This window comes from Macrobrachium nipponense, chromosome 44 (genome assembly GCF_015104395.2).
Source record: "Macrobrachium nipponense isolate FS-2020 chromosome 44, ASM1510439v2, whole genome shotgun sequence".
Taxonomy (NCBI): Eukaryota; Metazoa; Arthropoda; class Malacostraca; order Decapoda; family Palaemonidae; genus Macrobrachium; species Macrobrachium nipponense.
Window position 1 is genome coordinate 23,901,287 of NC_087221.1, and position 22,608 is coordinate 23,923,894.

General features: G+C 35.0%; 1 protein-coding gene and 1 long non-coding RNA gene across 3 annotated transcripts in view; one reads left to right on the forward strand and one right to left on the reverse strand.

Moving 5' to 3' along the window:
* LOC135203838 (uncharacterized) overlaps positions 1 to 5,601 on the reverse strand; it is a 286,371-nt gene extending 280,770 nt beyond the window's left edge. For both annotated transcript variants that reach the window (XR_010312042.1, XR_010312041.1), the window contains exon 1: positions 5,404 to 5,601. This is a non-coding gene — a long non-coding RNA (uncharacterized LOC135203838). The remainder of the gene's footprint in view (positions 1 to 5,403) is intronic.
* Positions 5,602 to 6,289: 688 nt separating this feature from the next.
* The window catches only part of LOC135204105 (toll-like receptor 3), a 159,101-nt gene continuing 142,782 nt past the window's right edge, over positions 6,290 to 22,608 (forward strand). Inside the window, exon 1 of the mRNA XM_064234112.1 lies at positions 6,290 to 6,430. The gene's annotated coding sequence lies outside the window, so the exon portion shown is untranslated. The remainder of the gene's footprint in view (positions 6,431 to 22,608) is intronic.

The following is a 22,608-nucleotide window of genomic DNA, read 5'->3' on the forward strand; positions in this document are numbered from 1 at the left end:
TATATCTATATATATATATATATATAAGCGAATCCCAGGAGGTAAAATAATAGTCGGAAATCCAAGCGCTTTCGTCTTTACTAAGACATTAGCTCCTTGACAATGTCTTAGTAAAGACGAAAGCACTTGGATTTCTGACTATAATTTTCCTGTGGGGATTCGCTTATTTATGAAGTCACGTGCATCTACTGTGATTTTTTTTAAGCTGATATATATATATATATATATATATATATATATATATATTATATATATATATATATATATATATATATATATATATATATATATATATATATAATATACCAAATGATTATTGATCCCAGTCACCCCAAGCAGTAAAAGAAAAAAAAGTAAAAATAGTAAAAGGAAATTTTAAATGGAAAAAAAGAAAAAAAAATGCCCTAAACACACACACTGAGTACACGAACCATCCAGGTATGTACCTCGACCAGTGAAAGAAGCAAGCGAGGAGAGCAAAAGGAGGAGGAGGAGAAGCAGCTGCAAAAGCGAAAGACGAGGAAGCAAGCAAGCAAGCAAGTGAAATTTCCCGAGGAAAAGTAGAGACGAGAAAAGCATTCTAAAGAGAGATCATTATAAAGCATTTTCCATCCGGAAAGCACCGTAAGGCATGCATAAAAGTGGATTCTTTTTTGATACTCGCGAGAGCCAAGGCAACTTATTGAAAAAAGGCTCTCTCTCTCTCTCTCTCCTTAAGCACTGTCATGGAAAGCCAGCCTTATTTTGTGCAGTTTCTTCAAACATTTAAAAATTGGGGGGGGGGGGGGGGGGGGTGGAGGTGTGCGTGAGTCGGATGGGGAAGGAAATTTTCGAGCGAAGGGAAGTCCTGTAGGGTTTGCTTTTACCTCGATTTTTTTTCCTTTGGTTATTTGCTCCACTTTCTTGTAAATGTTTATTTATTTATTTACTATTATTTTTTTTGTAGTATATGGTGCCTCTTCGAACGCATAAAAGGGGGAAATTTCCTATGGTTATGCTATCTCAGTTTCACTTCGTTCATAAACTCTTTTATATTTTTCATGATTTTGCTTATTTAAGGCAGTTTATTTATGCATTTAAAAGCGAATTTTTTCTTACTTTTATTAAATAAATAATTAAATTTTGAATTTTATGCTTTTCGCTTTATTATCTCTCATTTCAACAATCAATTTTTAATTTTAATGAGTTTTCGTACCATACGGTGTCTTTAAAGATTTAAACATAAAATTTTTAGTAACCACAAATAATTTATATATATATATATATATATATATATATATATATATATATATACCTGTATATATTAATATATATATATATAATTATATATATATATATATATATATATATATATATATATATATATATATATATATATTAGTGGTTTGCTATCTCTGGCTCCATATATATATCTTTATTCACGTCTGCTTATAACGAAATCACTTTCAGCTTGCATTTAAAAAAAAGCAAATGTTACTAGCAGTATGCTGAAAAAACAAGACAGGCAAATAAAGAAGTTAAAAAAAAATATTCAGAATGAAAATGAAATGGTAACTTGAGAAAATATTAAAAACATCACGGAGAGGGAGCCATTAACTTCAAAGAGAAACTTTAAGAGGCTTTGAAGAAAACGAAATGGTAAAAATAAAATATATATACAATTTTTTCGCGGAAAAAGCTAACAGCTGCAACGTAAGTAACGATGTTAAAGAAATACGAAGTAGAAAAAAAATTGTCCTTAATAAAAAAGAAAAAGTTATAAATGTATAAGAGAGAGAGAGAGAGAGAGAGAGAGAGAATGTGCAAGTCTCAAGAGCGAAAAATAAAACGCAGAGCTAGTCGCATCTATTAGCGGCGAGAGCAAACAACTAACTGCAACAAGCCAACAAATATTCCTCGTCCTCGTCCTCCGCGCCCGCGTTTCCCAGCAAGCGAGGAGACCGAATATTGAAATCGTGTTTTATCAACCCTTTCTCAATGGGAATTGCCTCCTCACTCATGGAGACCCTTCAGATACAAAGTAGCTGCTGGGGAGATGCTGCATCCTTCCGGCGCTCCTGCTTTTGCTGCTGCTGCTGCTGCTGCTGTTTCTGCTGCGAAGCGCAAACATTTCGCTTGAATATCAGACGTGGCCGGGAAGTTAAGGGTGCGATATTGCTTCTTTCTGTCTTGGGGTGTTTAATTTTCGGTGAATGTGCGTGGTCTATATTTATCTTCTTTTTTTCGAGATATTTGATATTTTCCTTGAAATTCTGACATTCAGGAAGTTTCATTCCTTACACACACACACACACACACACATAATATATATATATATATATATATATATATATATATATATATATATATATGAATTAAAATTTTACGTTTGCTATGTCATTGAAGTTTAAATGTTCCTTATGACCGCACGAGCCGAGCCCTGACGTTCATTTATATCTGTACGTCGGCCTTTGCAGGCAAACCTTCACCATTAACGATACTGTCTTTTTCCTCAGTCCTCCGGAGCAGCCAGGGCGTCAACAAACAACGCTCTGTCTGTCGTTGGATTGCTAATGGCATAAAAAATTCTTAACCGTCAAGTAAGACGCCCAGTGAAGGAGTGGTTGAGAAATCGAATTCAATACTTCTTTGTAAATTTAAGTTTAAATTTGCCCCCCAAACTTTCGTAATGTTAATTGAATATTTTATGAATGAAGGAAGAGTTCCATGGCTATATAATTGTGTTAATTAAGTTAGTAATTGTTTTTTTTATTTCATAGTTGACATGTATAGGCCTACTATTGTTTTTCTCTGGTTCATTAAAATGCCTAATACGGATTTGTTTCCATTTTAAGAATGGCTTTCTTATGATGTGTTACGAGGAACATCCACAGTTTACGACTGTTTCCTTTGTTTCATTTGTGCTCTGATTAGTCTAATCTCATTTCAAAACCGGCTTACTTGGGATGTGAATATTGTTTTGGTCTCATTTTAATAAGGAAATACATAAGTAGCCTATATGATACATAATCGGAATAGACGCATACAGGAATATCCTTGTTTTACATTATTTCGCCGTAATGTATATTTATCATTTAAAAACTGACTTGCATATATAGTTTATAACCACGAATATGCATACATACATAGGCCTAATCATTTCGCACTGATGGCCTTTGGGTTTACTTGCCCAAGACTAAGTGTCATTAATATAGATTTAAATGAAATCTACAAGACATTCAGGAATGATACTGCCACTTTTAGCCTTCATTATACACAATTCATTTTCCTGTGGAAAAAATGCAAATACATATTATTCTTTCATGCGTACAATTATTAAAAATAAAATAAATCCGATATACCATTAATTTAGGTATAAACACGTTTACATTTCATAAAACCCAACATTGTTTTTGACTTGTACTGGTACGGAAACGAACTGAGCGAAATAATAATAATAATAATAATAATAATAATAATAATAATAATAATAATAAAGTTTCCTCCCCTCATTAACGTTGAGGTGCGCCTGCGCAGGCAGTTTGGCGGGAGCCAATTTGATTGGGTTTAGTTATTTGCTCGTCTCCTGCGCAGGCGGGAAAAAATGTGCAGGTTCTTCACATTAACGTTCAGGCTCGCCTGGTCAGGCATAACTGCACAGAATACGTAAAAATTAGCGGCGGCCTTTAACTAGGGCCAGGTGCGGGCACATTTCCAACAAACTCGTTTCCTTTCGTTCAAGAGGAACGTATTTTATGGTACTATGCTACTCAATTTTAGCAAAGCTGATGTAAAATGTGGTAAATATAGAGAATAAACTAAATATACAAGAAAACATAATCCTCTGGTGAAGAAGTTTCACCAGTTTAACTATTTTACCCACACACACAAAAAATACATTTCGATATGAACGATAAATACGGAAAAACTCATGTTCTCTCGAGACAATAAAGCACATGATGAACCATATCGGAACAGTTGGCATGTCTGATACTCTTCTCATCTAAGAGGACAAGTACTTTTAAACTAAGAGTTAATCGAATTAACGATGCAAAGGAAGTAATTATTATCGTAAAATCGAGTTGGAGATTTAGAGAGAGAGAGAAAAAAAAGTGGGTCAAGAACTGACTGAACTGTTCACAGGCCAAAGCGTATGAAAAGGTGGATACGACTAGGTTGCAGGAGCATACTTTCTTACGGTGACATTGGCCGTCATGGCTCTCAATTCGTCGTTATTATGAAACGTACGGAACGGTTATTCACGAGGAAGTCAATACATAACAACAGATATGCAGTATCTCTTAGTGAAATACGAAGTTCAACAAGTGGCGGAGTAGGCCGGATTCAAAACTACATGACCACACACTATAATCTTCGGTCCTTTGAACAGAAAAGTTATCTTGCCATATTTTAAGTAAATCATTGAGACTTGCCTTTAAAGGAGTAGAATTAGAAGCTTCAATCGAAGGTGCGTCAACCTTTTATTTAATATTAAAAGCATCCGGACTAGAGAGACGTTGGTGGGTATATGTCTGCTGAAATTGGGCACCCGAATACTGCCTAGCGTTTTCAGCATGCTCCGATTACTGGTCACTGATTGCCAACTTTGTCTAACTCAGCCGAAGAAATATGAAAAACGAGAGGAAGCAGTTTCTGGGAACTGCACGCGAAGTTCAGGGTGTTAATAACGACTGCGGTTGCTTTCTGCAGTGTGCTGATACGGAAACCATCCTCTGTGCTCGTACTTTTAATTAACATTTTCCACCTTTTTCTGTATGTTCTACAATATTTTACCTATAATTTTCCTACACTAGTTTACCAATAGCCTAGGCCTATAGGATATTGCAGACATATGAAACCTAATCAACATCGGCTTAATAAAAACAAGAGTTAACCGTTGACCTTCGTGGCTTTGGTGCTAAGTATTACCTTCAACTTTTCTTTTCAAAATGGTCTCCCAGTATTGCACATAAGGGAAGCAACCAAGTGGACTAGCTGATCCAGTCTTGCCCGCTTGTTGATCCACTCTCCGAAAAAGTACTTTTGCTTACTTCGAAAGGAGAGTAGAGGTCTCGGTGATGCTCCCACCACCGATGACTCATGACTGGTGCCCATCTCCGGTGTCAGGGACGTGATAAAGTAATTTTTGGGAGGGTGGATCAACAAGCGGGCAAGACTGGATCAGCTAGTCCACTCGGTTGTTTCCCCTAATGCCACACACTAATCGTCAAACTACTTATGCATCTTACCAGACTAAAGAATAAGCAAAAACAAACATTTAAATGCACTTCTTGTTAATACTGAACCTGCTCTAGCAGCCAGCGTCCCATACTTACCCCAACCGGCTACCGCAGCCACATCAGCTTTGGTACTATGTATAGGTCTACAATAATTTGTTTTTTTTAAATGCTAACAAAACTATACCTGGAAAACCCATTGTGTGTCCTTTCATCGTTCATTGGTGACCAGTACAAGTCGTACTGGAGTGTTCGTAGAAAAATGCAGTCCGTATATGTCGCATGTTATGTCGTAGCTTCGGAGATTAAAATATCTTAACAATTCACTTCACATATTTGGGGAAACTGACAGTGACAGTGGACAGCACCAGCACTTTCAATTTAGTTACTCTCCAGTAAGACCAAGATCGTCAATAAGAATTGCCAACCTCTGCGATGACATAGACGATGAAGTCAGCGGACGATTACGTACCCTACATTGAGTTATTCATTATATAAAGATACACACACACACACACACACACACACACATATATATATATATATATATATATATATATATATATATATATATGTGTGTGTGTGTGTGTGTGGTGTGTGTGTGTGTGGTGGGTGTGTGTGTGTGTGCGCGCGCACGTGTAATTTGTTTATCACATCACCGTGATTTGTATAAAATCATTGTCACAAATGTCGTTCAATATCCAATTCACGCTACTTCGGGAATATCCCTGATATTCACGAAGTGGCGTGAATTGGATATTGAACGACATTTGTAGCTTAACGATTTCACATAAATAAAACAGGATGTTGATACAAAATTCATATATATATATATTATATATATATATATTATATATATATATATATATTATATTATTAATATATATTATATATATGTGTGTGTGTGTGTGTGTGTGTGTGTGTGTTGTGTGTGTACACATTATAAATAACTCAGTATTGTGTATACGTAACTTCAAGGCCTATGTCATCGCAGAGGTTGGCAATTCTTATTGGTGATCATGCAGGCTGCAGCATGCTCAGCCATGCTGGTCGCTGTCAGGTTCCCCCAAACTTGCAATGTGTATTATTGCAAAATTTGAATCTCCGAAGCCAAGACATACACGGGCCACAATGGACTGTATTTTTCCACAAACACTCCAAACGAAATGTGCTGGTCACCGGTGGACGATGAAAGGACACAATTGGTTTTCCAGGTATGGTTTTGTTTAGCATTTAAAAACTTATTATTATAGGCCTATACATGATACTAACACTGATGTGGTTGCGGGAGGCGGTTGAGATTAGTATGGGACACTAGCCTCCCTTTTCAATTAAATGAAATGCGTCTATGGAACATATTGTACTCTCGTTACAGCGAAAGGCATCAGCATATGATTGCTTCACTTTTTGGTGCTAGTTTGGCTTGTTACCTACGCATCACCTACTCCGAGGTGCTAGTACTAAACATGGCGGAATCTCCTTGGAACGCCTTCTCTAGTACTAGCTTTCGTTTATTGATATAATTTGTCAGGAGTCTGGACAGAGCCGTGGCCGACAACGGACGTGCGTTTTTTTTTTTTTCTTCTTGTTGGCTGTTCTGCTGGTTATAAGCAATTAATTGCTCTTTGCATTATATTTGACCTTGTTCAACGTGTTGCCTTACTATGGCAACCAAGGATGCTGTAGGAGACGTTGAAGAGGATCTGGCTTTATTGACTAGTGAAACAAGTGAAATAAGTTATGCTTCTACATCTAGGAGGAGAAGGAAAAAAACCGAAGAAAACAAAAGTCAGTGAGATGGAAGTAGCTGAGAGTGATGGACATCTTTTAGTCAATTAAAGACTAAGAGCAGTGAGTAGGAAAGTTGTGAATAACAATACTCGTTCAAGTCTGATGGTTGATAATTCTACCGGTGGACCTAGCACTACATGGCAGTTGAATATCATTCTGGGTAATGGTCATGAAGCCAATAATGAAGGACCAAGTTCAAGGAAGTGTTTGTATTTTCCCATTGCACTGTAAATGGATTATCATGACAAGATGCAGTGGGTGGTAAGACTTTATAAAAAAAACATCCAAATTTTGAAGTATTGTTTAAGGAAGGCAAATATAGACCATATGTAACAGTTAAGGATGATAATGCTGTGAATTTCTTAACTACCACTGGCTTTGAAGACATTATGTTAGAAAAACCTAAGGATGATGGGAAGTATACTAAATTTATTGTCTTTGGTTAGCCTTTATGTATGGATCCAAATGATTTATTGGTAGATGAAAGGGTTGTTTGGGCTAAACGACGTGAGGTTAAGCAGAAAGGTGAAACTAGTTTAAAACCACAGGTCATAGCACTTACAAAAGGTGAGGTTCCAGAGAAAATATTTGTTATTCAAACACTTCGCTTAGAAATAGAAGAACTTAAAAAGGTAATCTTGAGCATGCGTGATCAGCTATCAAAAGTGTGTAATGGTACTAGTAGAGTCGTTTCTATTGGAATGGAGGAGAATGTTTGTGAAGTGAATGATGTAGGTACTGGTTCTAATGTCAGTATTCAAAAGAAGGTTCAAACTGTATATAGAGCTACTTGTGATGATCTTATGTCTGCCAGAGAATGTGATAATGTCGAATTAATGTCTTCTGATAATGCGTTTCAGGGTAGCTCCATTTATGACAGAAATTATGAATTAAGGACAGATTTGTCAAATGAAAGGAAAGGATGTGACAACTTAGTTGGTAGTATTGCTTCCTTATTAGATATAGTACTAGAGTACCTACATGCAGTGGCCAGATGAAGATCTTAAAATGAATGTGGTTACTTTTGCTAGAAAAATGAGGAAGGAAATTGACCAAAATGGAGGGGTCTTGTCTTAATACACTCGTGGAATGTGAATAGTCTTCAAAAAAGAGGAACCGACGTTCATGCTTGGGCTCTTTCTCATGATTTTGATGTAATAACTTTGCAAGAAACTGGTGTTAATGGGGCTAGTTTCCATTTAATAGGTTATCAATCACTTGAACCTCTGGCAGATATTGAGAAAAATATAAGGGGTCTAACTACCTTTGCGAAAAATGATATACCTGCTGTTTTATCTGAAGCGACAGAAATTAACGGCACTGAGTGTTTGTGTGTAAAATTATATTTAAAGGATATTGTATTTATATGATCAATGTGTATGTGCATGCTGATAAATTGGATCTTGAGAACTTACCTAAGGTTATTTTTAATGAGTACTGTTTATTAGTGGGCGATCTTAATGCTCGCCATCATGATTTGGGAAGCAGTGGTAGCCAAAACAGAAATGGTTTTGTGCTAAATAACATACTTAACTCATTGAAAAATGTCAAAGTCTTGGGGTATGGTGCACCAACGCACGTGAGAGGTGGCAGAATTGATTATGCTATATTTTTTAATATGTTTGAATGTACAGCTGATGCGTTAGTTGTTAGTGAGCTTGTTAGTGATCACTTTGCTATGGAAGTCTCTTTAAGCATAAACAAGATATTTGTCAGTAAAAAAAGGAAGTGCTTTCATTTAAAACCTGATAGAAAATTAGAGTTCACGAATAAAGTTGGTGAGTGGTACACACATTACAAGGAAGTTAATGGTTATCAAAACGATGAAAACATATTCTATGAAGATATTGAGATAAGTTCTTGGAAGAAATTTCATTTACTAAAGAGATTGGGTCTGTATGGAATTTAGTCAATAAAGTGAGAAAGAAAAGGAAGGAAACCGTACCTCATCATGATCCGAATGGGAAGGCGAACGAATTGGTCAGGAAATTGTCGGAAGCCGCAATTATCAATGGTCTCCCAAACAATGTTCAGGCCTGCTTACGTAACAGGCGGTATAAACGAAGACAACTCGTGGCGTTACGAGAGGCTATTAATTGTGAGACTTGTTTGCCATTTACAAAAGACGAATTGTTGTTTTGTATGAAGGGGCAAATCTACCGCTCCTGGTGCGGATGAGATTACGTACGAAATTATAAACTGTTTAATTATGATGGAGGATAGTCCTTTGTTAGATCTAATTAATCTTTCATATAAAAATGGCAGGCTCCCTAAGAATAGAAAATAGTTCTTGTTGTACCTATACTGAAGGGCAACGGAGAGTATAGGCCTATTTCACTTACATCTTGTTTGTGTAAATTAATGGAGAGTCTTGTATTAGATAGCTTAATTTGTATGATTGGTGACCAATTATCGCCGAATGTATTTGATTTTATAAAGGGGAAGAGTACTTCAGATTGCGTTATTAAAGCCTTAAGTAATGCTAATGTTAAATGGATTAGGAGTTACTAAACTGAAAGAGCGAAAGTTTGGTGCCAAGGATATGAGTCCGAAGAAATGTTGATGGAGTTAAGTATTCCTCAAGGTGGTGTCTTAGTCCTACCCATTTTAATGTTTTGATGGATAAAATTGCGAGGGTCAATTTTCCTGCTGGTACTGAGATTATTGTTTATGCTGATGATAATCTGATACAGTGTGTTAGTGAAACCATTTTAATAAGGGCTATGGCAGAATTACAGAATTTGTGCATGCACATGGGCTTGGTGATGAATATAAAAAAGAACAAATTTCAGTCAAGGATGTTTAATAGTAATACGGTTGTCATAAATGTAAAACTTTGGAAAAAGTAAATAGTTATAAGTATCTAGGTATGTACATTGGATTTAACAAAAGATCGGGTGAAATTAATTACTAGAAAAATGTTTGTCTAGCTCGAATGAGACCTTTACAGGTGTTGGCAAATAGAGGTAACGGTGCTCGTTTTCCTGTTTAAGGATGATGTACATCAGTACGGTGCGTTCAGTTATAGACTGCATCACCTGTGCTGGTGAATTATTCGAACACAGAGCTGAGACCTCTTGAAATAATTCAGAATAAGGCAATGAGAGTTATTTTGGATTGTTCCATGAGTACTAGGATTGAAGTCATGAGACTGGAATTGAATCTACCGAGTGATGTTGACCAAATACAAGAGGTAGCGGCTATGGGTTGTTGACAGTTATTCAGGCAATAGAGTTTGCCCTGTTAAATATAACATGTATTTTAAGAATGTTTAATATACTGATGAAATATATTATAAAATTTTGTGTAAAATTACAAAAAGTAGTTCCAATGAAGCCGTGGTTGTGTTACAAAATTAATATAAGTATTTGTAAACTTGACTGTAAAAAAAGTGAGTGCAATACATACGAATTGAAACAATTAATTTTGTCTAAAATCAACACATTACCTAAAGCTAATAGTATACATATGTACAGTGAATGGTATCAAGGTTGGATGCGGGGTAGTTTTAAGGGAATATTATGAAAATGATGTGAGTACTGACGAGACGCTGTCAAAAAGAATAGAAGATAAAACTTCTATTACTACTGCTGAATTACATGCCATTCATGAAGGGATGTTAACCTTAGTAGTAAACAAGATGAAAGACGTGTTTGTTTTCGTTGATTGCCAGAGTGCTCTTCTTCTTGCCCTTAACTCTAGATATCCAGTTGACAGGGAATTACTTAGTAAGTGTAAAGAACTTGTATATGCAATAGAAGATCTAGGGTATTTCGTTATGTTTTTCTGGGTACCATCTCACGCAGGTATTCATTTGAATGAGATGGCTGATAGTTTGGCAAAGGATGCTACAAACAAAAATAATATTGATACAGAAAGCACAATGACTCTGAGCAGAATAATTAAAAAAAGGCTAAAAATCAAGAGGTCTTTGTGGAAAGCGGCTGAAATTCGACAAATTTTAAACAAAGGTAGTGTCAGTATGAGACACTATTTGTTTGTGTCTGAAAACTGCAATATTTTATATGGTAGGGCATTGTCTAAACTAGATACTTTAATAATGAGGTTACGTTTGGGATATAAATATTCTTGGGAATACATTGATGATGAAAACTCTAAATGTAAATTATGCGGTGAATTACGGAAACATACTCAACAACATTATATTATGGCATGTAATAAATTATCAGTTTCGTAACCCCGGAATAGATGATGTATGCTATTTTCTGAAAAATTATGTATGTTCCAAAATTGTAAAGAAATTTCCTAATTTATTTTGGAATAAATAATTGTGAGCCATTTGCCTGTCCTTTAGTATGATTTTGTATAACTTGATTTTTTGTACCTTTTCTTAACATTCTTCTTTTTATATAACATTTACTTTTGTTATATTTGTTTTGTATGGCTTTTGCCTATTGGAAATTTGCTTTAGTATATCAACATTTGATTTGTATAAAATTTGCATTATAGCTTGGCATTTGCTTTTGTATAAATTGGTTTAAAATTCTTTTCCTGTAAAATATTTGCTTTTCATTACTGTTTTTTTTATTTTTATTTACGTTTTTATTATTATTTTTGCCTGGAATCTTTTGAATTTTGCAGGTAGGTATAAAAGCATGCTGCTACCCTTCATTTGATGTATACCAATAAACTTTTTGAATTTGAGTTTGAATTTGAATATGATTTGTCAACTTTTTTTCAGTTAATTCTGTTTTTTAGGGGCGGTGGACGGGAAGAGTATCGAGAGATTAACCACAGGAATTAACCATTGTTAAATTGGTATTACATCAACATTCTAAGACTAATAATTACCTGATCCATTCCACTGGAGTGGTAGGTCAACCCTGCTGATTGAGAGACGGAAGGTTCACACCAGGCCTACCCCCACCCTTCAATACATAAAAACGCCCCGCCCAAGATGGCATATGAACTGCTGAAAATACCCTAAAGTAATGAATATATATATTATATATATATAATATATTATATATATATATATATATATATGTGTGTGTGTGTGTGTGTGTGTGCGCGTGAGTGTATATACAGTATGTATAATCACTCGTATATATGACATTAAAACCACTGAAACAGAGAAAGATGATAATAATAAGATTTAAAAAGTGTAGATTCAACAAATTATTAAACAAAAGACCCACCCGAGCAGCGGAATCGAGAAAACTTAAAAGAGCGCACAATTTCCAGATTTTGTAGGTAAACACAATATATATATATATATATATATATATATATATATATATATATTATATATATATATATATACATACATATACATATACACACACACATAAATATATATATCTATATATATAAAGATGATGTCACGAAGGAAAAATAAACGGAGGAGTATCTGCGAGACCTTTCGATGTTAAACGACCTTTACTGAGCAGAAACTGACATAAATGAGGCAAAAGACAATACAAGACTGTAAGAATCGCTGAGCTTTCACATATTTCATCGGAGTGGTAGGTCAACGATGCTGATGAAGAGATGGAAGGTCCACACCAGTCCTCCTACTCTCACACCTAACTACATAATAGCCCAAGTTGGTATATGAACTGCTGAATTTACCTCAAAGTGATATATATATATATGTGTGTATATATATATATATATATATATATATATATATATATATATATATATATATATATATGTGTGTGTGTGTATAACTGAATCACGAAAGTTAGGAACGTGATAAATCCATAAATAAAGATATATGCCACGAAGGAAAAATAAACGATGGAGGATCTGCAAGACCTTTCGACGTTAAACGTCCTTTACTGAGCGGAAACTGACATAAATGAGGAAAAGACAATACAAGAACATTCATATAACTGACAGATAGGGATTATAAAGAGATTAGTACCTAGAATCCAACACACCTGGAAGATGATGGAAGATGAGAAACCTTCCCAAACAAGCATAAACAATGGGTGCAATTAAAGGTTTAAGACAATCATCTCAGATACAAGGACAAGACAGTTAAAGGATTATAGGTGACAGCTATTCAGAACTTGGTAAACAAAACCATATTCACAATACATGTCAGACATACATTACAACAACTTTAACTCTAAGGCAACTGATTTTTATTTGAGTCAGTAATTATATCTTTGAAGTCATTCTTAAACATGTTACAAATACAAGGGTCTAAATGAAAAAGGCCACGACTAACATTGAAATTACAATGAAAAGTAACTTGTATTAAAGCAGATTCTAAAAGATTTCGTGATAAGACATCTCTTGACCTTGCAATTTCTGAACTACCAACCCAATTTATTCGGTGGTTGTTTTCACTTAAATGAATGAATATTGCATTTGATGTTTGCCCAGTTTTTACAGAATATTTATGCTGGCTTAGCCTTACTTCTAGGCCTTTGCTAGACTGTCCGAGATAAAATGAGGGACAATCCATTCATGGAATTTTATATATTATGTTGTTGCTTTCTCTGGAGCCATTTTTTATTAACATTCCTTTTAGTGTGTTATTATAGGAAAAAACAAGGTTGACATTAAGAGCTTTTAACAATGATTTAATGGTTTCAAATCCGTTAAAATAAGGGAAACTGAGAATGTTCTTAGAATTTTCTTTCTGCGTGTTACTTGCAATATAAAACTTTTTGTGGGCTTTATTATAACAAATATCTAATATATGTGAAGGATAGCATAAATCTTTCCCTATTTTTCTTATGTATTCAATTTCTTGATCCAAATATTGTGGACTGACAATGCGCAATGCTCGTAAAAACATAGAGGAAAAAATTGATATTTTTATGTTAAGATGGTGGCCTGAGAAGAAATGAACATAAGTTAAGTTGTTGGTCGGTTTCCTATAAATACTGAATTTACATTGAAATAGTTCTCTATGTATCAAAACATCTAAGAAAGGGAGGCAATTGTCTTTTTCTAATTCTAGAGTAAACTTAATCGATGGTACCTGGTAATTTAGTAAATCATTTACATCAATACCGACAGGAAGAACAGCTAAGATATCATCAACATAATGATACCACTTTACAGGAATATAAATGATATTAGGTAAGTAGCATTTTTCAAAGAATTCCATGTACAGTTTTGAGAGTAGTGGTGATAAAGGATTTCCCATTGCCATGACAAATATTTGTTGATAAAATTCACCATTGAATATAAACTTACAATCACAAATGCACAAACTCTTGCATTTGTGATTGTGTGTCGGATTCTAGGTACTAATCTCTTTATAATCCCTATCTGTCAGTTATACGAATCTTCTTGTATTGTCTTTTGCCTCATTTATGTCAGTTTCTGCTCAGTAAAGGACGTTTAACGTCGAAAGGTCTCGCAGATCCTCCTTTGTTTATTTTTCCTTTGTGGCATATATCTTTATTTATGGATTTATTACGTTCCTAACTTTCGTGATTCAGTTATACACACACACACACACACACATATATATATATATATATATATATATATTATACATATATATATATATATATATATATATATATATATATATATATATATATATATCACTTTGAGGTAAATTCAGCAGTTCATATACCAACTTGGGCTATTGTGTAGTGAGGTGTGAGAGTAGGAGGCCTGGTGTGGACCTTCTGTCTCTTCATCAGCATCGTTGACCTACCACTCCGATGAAATATGTGAAAGCTCAGCGATTCTTACAGTCTTGGGAATTTGATGTTATACCAAATTAACAATGGTTAATTACTGTGCTTAGTCTTTCGATACTCTCCTCCCCCCAAATTAGAATAAACTAAAAAAAAAAGTGCAGTAAAATTGTAACTTACCATTTCTTCCACTGCAACCAGCCATTCCTGCTTCCATCCAGCCAAACATGCGAGAGCTTCTTTAATCGGATTATCTCCTTTTATCTCCTTTTATCACCTCCGAAAGAAAACTCATCGCTGTCTTACTCACAGTTGATAGAAATGAATTGCATTTAGCGCTGGTCGCTAAAGACTTTATACCCTTATTTCAGCTCTTGTTTCTCTCGTAACTTACAATTGTGCGTCGTTTCAATTAATTCGCTAACCCCTAACTCCTCGTCTTCTCTTTCCTTTCGACAAAAACGGGAAAAAGGTAGAGGAAACGACGGAAAGTAAGATAGAGAAAGGGAAAAAAGGAATTTCGCAATGAGGCGAAGTGTAGGGTTGTGGATGATAGATGTGCTGTGAGGCAATGAATTCGCAGGAATAAGATAAACAGGGTACACACACACACACAAGTGCGCACACACATATTTGTATAATTGATAGATATAAATAAGCAGGCTAAAATAAATTGAAATGGATAGATAAACAGGTTCCTTATGTAATATATATATATATATATATATATATATATATATATATATTATATATATATATATATATATATGTGTGTGTGTGTGTGTGTGTGTGTGTATCGAGAGAGAGTGAGAGAGACTGTCTCTTGCTTAAGTTGCAGCCTCTGCCACACTGGCGTGACATTCAGTACACGTAGCCTCCATCCACTTGATATAAACTCGGTGTCTGTTTCATTACGAATCACATGAGGAACCGAAAGTTAGGCCGAGAAAATTGAATTCTTGTTTTTTTTCTATTTCTCTCTCTCTCTCTCTCTCTCTCGTAGTAGCCATCTTGCTTGGTGAGACGTACCCGCGTGAAGTCAGATTAATCAACAGATATCACAAGTTTAACATACGACTAGAATTTGAGAAATATCTAGAAGTGTTCGTGAACTATCGGTGATAAGATTAGTGTGAAAATAATAGGATAAAGCGTCTTCTAAGTTAGTTTATCAAGTGTAATACTATAAATCAGAACAAGATGGCAGTAAGTTCCAACTGCGGGAAGAGGTGGCGTAATTTGGCGTGTTTAGCAGATTCGCAATACGATGAGGTAGCAGGAAGGGAACTGGCATTTCTCATCTATGAAATCAGCAACAGTCCTAACCAAAAAGATACAAAAGCATTCATAGAGATATTAGAAGGATATAATCCTTCAAACTGGAACAAATCTAATGAAAACATCTTGAAAATAATTGAAGAAGTTCCAAATAAAATCCAAGTGGTCAGAGACTCATAAAGAAAATATACATAAACCAACATATTCCGACAAAGAAAATGAATAAGGTGAATCTTGTGAATATCCTAATTGTGATGCATTAGGAAAAAAGAATGCCAAAAGCATGCAAACTGTGTAAGGTTTGGTATAGCATAGTCAATCCACAAAACCTAATCAGAAAATGTGCTGCATGCAACATTCCGACCCATCCACAGTGTGCTGAGGTAATACAAGATTTGAGAAAAGATACAAGAATTTTTTGTTCAACATGTCTATCATGGATAGACAATGTTATCAAATCAAGATTGAATGTACAAATAGTTGAGGATGAAGAAGAAGAGGAAGAGGAAGAAGAAGAAGAAAAAGAAGAAGAGGAAAACGGAAGAGAAGTAAACAAAAATGAAATGACAGAAAAAAATAAGGAAAACAAAGAACAAGATAAAAGTATGGATGCAGAGATACTCATTGATACTACATATGAGGCAATAAAGCAGCATACCTACGAAGAAATAAATTACGATATGACAACAGAAAAGCAAATCCCGAAGAGGCTCTACCCAGATCTACACAATGACGGGAAAGAGGAAAAAATAGACAAGAAAGACAAAATCTGCAACCTTTTGAAAAGAGGGAATTGCAGATTTGGAGAAAGATGTTACTACAAACATCCTAAGATATGTCAAAACTATGAAATATATGGTAAATGTGCATACTTAGATGGATATGGGGATGATGTTGCAGAGATCTGCATCCAAAAAATATGTAAAAACCTAAAAGAAGGAAAAGGATGTAAGTTCGACAAAAAATGCAAATATATGCACCCTGTAGCCATGAATCATAATCAAATAAATAACCAACCAAGTAATAAAATCCAAAATAAGAAAGAAACAAATAAAGAGAGAAATCAAGAATATCAGGTAAAAGAGAAAAGCAAACCACCAATGAGATATGCAGAGGTGTCCAGCAAAAAATTTCAAAGCATCAGCTCCGAAATTCTACTCAAGAGATAATAACTGTATTTATTATGCAAGAGGATATTGCAGAAACGGAGGAAAATTTGCAGATTCAGAAACAAAATGAATAATTATGATGAAGGAAGATCAAATATTATGGAAAAGTTGGATTTTTTAATGTCAGAATTTCTGGAAATGAAAAAAAGAACAACATACCAGAACAGGAAAGAGACATGGGAAAATCCTTATTACTACCATTATTAAATAAATGAAGGAGAAAAAACACGCAAACCATCATAGTGATGAATGCGCAGGGTTTAGTTACGAGTAACTCAAAAAGAAAAATAGAGTACTTAGAAGAAACTAACCCAAAATGAAAAGAAAATAGATATAATGAATATAAGTGAAACCTGGTATTCCAAGAGACTGGGAATGATGATCAAATAAAAGGGTTCCAAAACTTATAGATCAGATAGAAAAAATAGGAATCAAGGGGGAACCGCAATATATGGGAAAGACAAAAACAAGGAAAAATATATGAGAAATATAGTAACTCAGAATGTGAACTAATAGCGGTAGAATTTGAATCTGAAAAATTGATGAACATAGTAATATATAGACCTCCTAATACTAAAGAGTTTGACTTAATAATTGAAAAATTGGATGATATATGTAGAAATCACAAGGATGGACTATTCTCCATCTGGTGACTTCAACTTTCCTTTCGTAGAATTGGAAAGAAACGAATAGGAGATTGTGGTTGTACTTATACATATAAAAAAGAGAGTAATAGTAGTGCAGAAGATAAGAGGCAATTTGAAAAGCTATTAGATATGCTACTAGAATACAACATTCAACAAATAAATCACCTGCCAACAAGAAGGAAAATACTTTAGACCTAGTATTTGTGAACGAGATGAATTATGTTAAAGAAATAATAGTTTATAATGCGAGTATTTCAGACCATAATGTCATAGAATTAACAGTTCATTCCAAAGCAAGTGAAAATAGAGATAAGCAAGAAATGAAAAAGTGGGAAGGATATGGAAAATACAACTTCTACAGTAAAAATATAAAATGGTCAGAAATTAATGAAGAATTAAACAAAGATTGGGATAACATTTTCGTAAGTGATGACATAAGGGTAAATACGGAGATATTATAAAATATTGGTGAAAATAGTGGAAAAATATATACCGAAGAAGAAAAGTAAACATCATTCATGCATACCAAGAGACAGAAGGATCTTGTTCCAGAAAATCAGAAAGTGGAAAAAAGGTCTTGAAAAAGAAAAAAATGCATGGAAAGTTATAGAACTAAAAAGTAAGATAGAAAATGCAGGAACAAAAGATTTATACAATCAAAAGAAAATGAAAAACGGGACTTGGAAGAAAAAACCCCATTAAATATCAAGCAAAACCCCCAAACTATTATACTCATATGCGAAGAAGATGAATAAAAGAAGAATAGAAATAGGCCCTCTGAGAATTGAAGGGAGATTAACGAATGAAAAAAAGGAAATTTGCAACATACTGGCAGAACGATATAAGAGAGAATTCACCCCTAGAATAGATAATGAAGATAATGATATAGAAGTAAGGGAAGAAAATAGTGAATATTTAGCTGACATAGAAATTAATGAAGCTGATATTGTGCAGGCAATTAATGAAATTAAAAATGGAGCTGCTGCAGGGCCGGATGGAGTCCCTGCTATTTTGTTAAAGAAAGTAGTTCATTCTATCGCAAAGCCACTTGCAATATTATTAAGACAAAGTGTAGATACAGGCAAGATTTATGATGAGCACAAATTAGCATATATCACCCCTACTTTCAAAAGTGGATCAAGACTAGAGGCAAGTAATTATAGGCCTGTGAGTCTAACATCACATATTATGAAAGTGTATGAAAGGGTAATGAAGAAAAATATTATGAAACATTTAATAAAAAATAATGTTTAATATAGGACAACACGGTTTCGTACCCGGAAAAAGTACACAAACCCAACTGTTAGTCCACCGTGAGAACATATTCAAAAATATGAAAAGCGGAAATGAAACAGATGTGGCTTATCTAGACTTTGCAAAAGCTTTTGACAAAGTAGACCATAATATATTAGCAAAGAAAATTAGAAAACACAATATCGTAGATAAAGTAGGAAGATGGTTAAAAGAATTTTTACACAACAGAAAACAGATAGTTATTGCAAACGATGAGAAATCGGATGAAACCAAGGTAATATCCGGTGTGCCACAAGGTACGGTGCTAGCTGCAATATTGTTTGTATTATGATTGAAGACATAGACAGTAATGTTAAGGATTCGGTAGTGAGTAGTTTCGCTGATGACACAAGAATAAGTAGAGAAATTACTTGTGATGAAGATAGGAACGCTCTACAAAGAGACCTTAACAAAGTATATGACTGGGCAGAGGTAAATAGGATGGTATTTAACTCTGATACATTTGAATCAATAAATTATGGAGACAGAGAAGGAAAGCTATATGCATATAGGGGACCTAATAATGAGACAATCACAAATAAGGAAGCAGTTAAAGACCTTGGTGTGATGATGAATAGGAACATGTTATGCAATGATCAAATAGCAATTCTGTTGGCAAATGTAAAGCAAAAATGGGAATGTTGTTACGGCACTTCAAAACAAGAAAAGCTGAACACATGATTATGCTTTATAAAACATATGTTCGTAGTCCACTTGAATATTGCAATATGATATGGTACCCACACTATCAAAAGGATATTGCACAAATAGAGAGTGTACAAAGGTCCTTTACAGCTAGAATAGAAGAAGTTAAGGACCTAGACTACTGGGAAAGACTACAATCCTTAAAATTATATAGTCTAGAAAGGAGAAGAGAACGCTACATGATAATTCAGGCATGGAAACAGATAGAAGGAATAACAGAAAATATCATGGAACTAAAAATATCAGAAAGAGCAAGCAGAGGTAGATTAATAGTGCCCAAAACTATACCAGGAAAAATAAGGAAAGCACACAGGACATTAATCCACTACGCACCAGCATCGATAATGCAGCGTCTATTCAATGCGTTGCCAGCTCATCTGAGGAATATATCAGGAGTGAGCGTAGATGTGTTTAAGAATAAGCTCGACAAATATCTAAACTGCATCCCAGACCATCCAAGATTGGAAGATGCAAAATATACCGGAAGATGTACTAGCAACTCTCTGGTAGACATTAGAGGCGCCTCACACTGAGGGACCTGGGGCAACCCGAACGAACTGTAAGGTCTGTAAGGTAAGGTCTCTCTCTCTCTCTCTCTCTCTCTCTCTCTCTCTCTCTCTCTCTCCTTGGCGACAGTCTAAGAATCAGATTTCTGTTGAAGCTCTTTCTATCCATGTGTCTATTTGTCTTATTTCAATTTTATTTAACCCTGTCTAGTTATCTGTCAATTTGTTTGTTTATTCGTACGAATACGCAGATTACGATGATCGTAGAGTCTTGCTTGTACTGCAATCTATCTATCTATCTATCTATCATATCATATATATATATATATATATATATATATATATATATATATATATATATATATATATAGAGAGAGAGAGAGAGAGAGAGAGAGAGAGCACCTTCCAAACTAGAAGGGAAGGGCCTATGTGTTAAACCTTTAGTTTCCCAGAAGTCTCTTACTATGAGATTTCTAGCCTCATGACCTTTGCAAATATGGCTCCTGTCCACCACATTCAACAGACTATCAGGTACCAATTTCACCACTTAGGTTAATTAATGCATGATTAGTTTTCCTGAAACTTATGAGGCAAAACTGGTACCAATGAATTACGATGACTATTTTTATTGAAGATGAAAGGGAAAATGGAATGTATGAAAATGATTAGGTAGACGGAGAAGGTACTGCAAGAGAAGGAATAGGAAATCTAGGCCGAAGGCCAAGCGCTGGGACCTATGAGATCATTCAACCCTGAAATGGAAATTGAGGGCAAAAACCTTTTGAAGGTGTAATAGGAGGAAGACCTTGCAGTTGCAGTGCAACAATATTGTTAGGAGAGGGTGGAAAATAAGGTGGAAGAAAGAGAATGTGACCGGAAGTACAGTATCAGAATGAAAGGGGTTTCAGTTAGGGACCGAATGAACTGCGTAGGGTGCACTGTCAGCAGTAGCTTCCTACGGGGCTTTTGCAAAAGAGTTAGATACGCTGTTGATGAGACTTCTGCGTAGCTGTACGAAACGAAGGCTAATGTTTGGATGTTTTTTTCCTAGGATAAGGTTCATCCACGATTCAGGGGCTAAAGTATGATTAGGACAATGACTATTGTGTTGTTGTTGTTTTTTTTCCTTGGGAGCCATCCATTGTTTTGAGGAAATCGTTTAAAGTGGAAAAAATATTTGCATATATATTTATGTATGTATCTCTATAATATATTTATATTATAGGGTATATTTATATGCAGTTATGAATGTTTATACGTTAGGTTCCTTGCTGTGTGTGTGTGCATGTGTGTGTGTACGATCATCGTTCAACAGCTTTAATACCCATTTTCCCCATAGGTCCAACAAAGGCCTCAACCCGTAGACCTATGTTGTTCAAAAAGGAAAGTAGATGAGAGTGTAATTTCTTAAAGAGATTCTGATCGTGACACAATTTAATCCCAAGTGATTAGACTTCATTCCTGAAAGTACTTTCCCTTTTCGTATCTCACAGGGATTAGGCCGTGAGTTAAATCTAGGAATAATATTTTGGAAGATTACTTGACCAGTAAGTGAAATAAAGGATTTTTTTATTCCCTGTATATAGTTGACTATAGGATAGTTATAGTTATATCTTATTACCTCGCCTTCATCGATTCCTACGATTTCGCCGTTGAATTCCATATAAAGTCTATAATTTTCACAATTTCAATTCCTTTCACGAAAGAACGGAATACGGAAAATCGCTAAGAAAAAAAAAAAAAAAAAAAAAACTCACCAGAATAATAACAACCAAACAATCCTACTGCAGTGGACATTCATACAGAAGTAGAAAATGTACTGAGCATAGTACCTGTAACCACTTGTCTCTGACGTCCTTTATGGAAGCGTCTCTTCATCCGGGTCGTCGTTCAGAGCCGCGCAACGAGATGCTGGGACGAAGGTTTTAGTCTTACCTTCCGGCTTATTCCCATTTCCCCCTCTTACCTCTTTCTCGTTACGCCGAGAGTAGCTCGACCTGGCGTTGTTTACGCAATTGAATATTCAGGTGGTATTACCGTATTCTTACGGAACGACTCTCTGCTGTGCTGTTCTGTGCTGTGCTCAAGCAGCTGCCTGCTTCATTAGGCCTATAGGGGTTAGTTAATCCTAAGCTATTTGTAAAACTCGCCGAACAAATATTTCTCTTTCTTTTTATAAACTTGTAAGTGGAGGTATGAGAGGACACTCCGTTATATGATGGCGTTCTTCTGTCGAAGGCTTTCAGCTTTGAATACAACCCCCCCACCCACAGCCCCCTCTCTCCCCGCCATATGCATACTCTTGGAAAGGAGTTTTTTTTTTACGATTTCTTTTTATCTAGTTCCACTCTATTTATATACATATATAC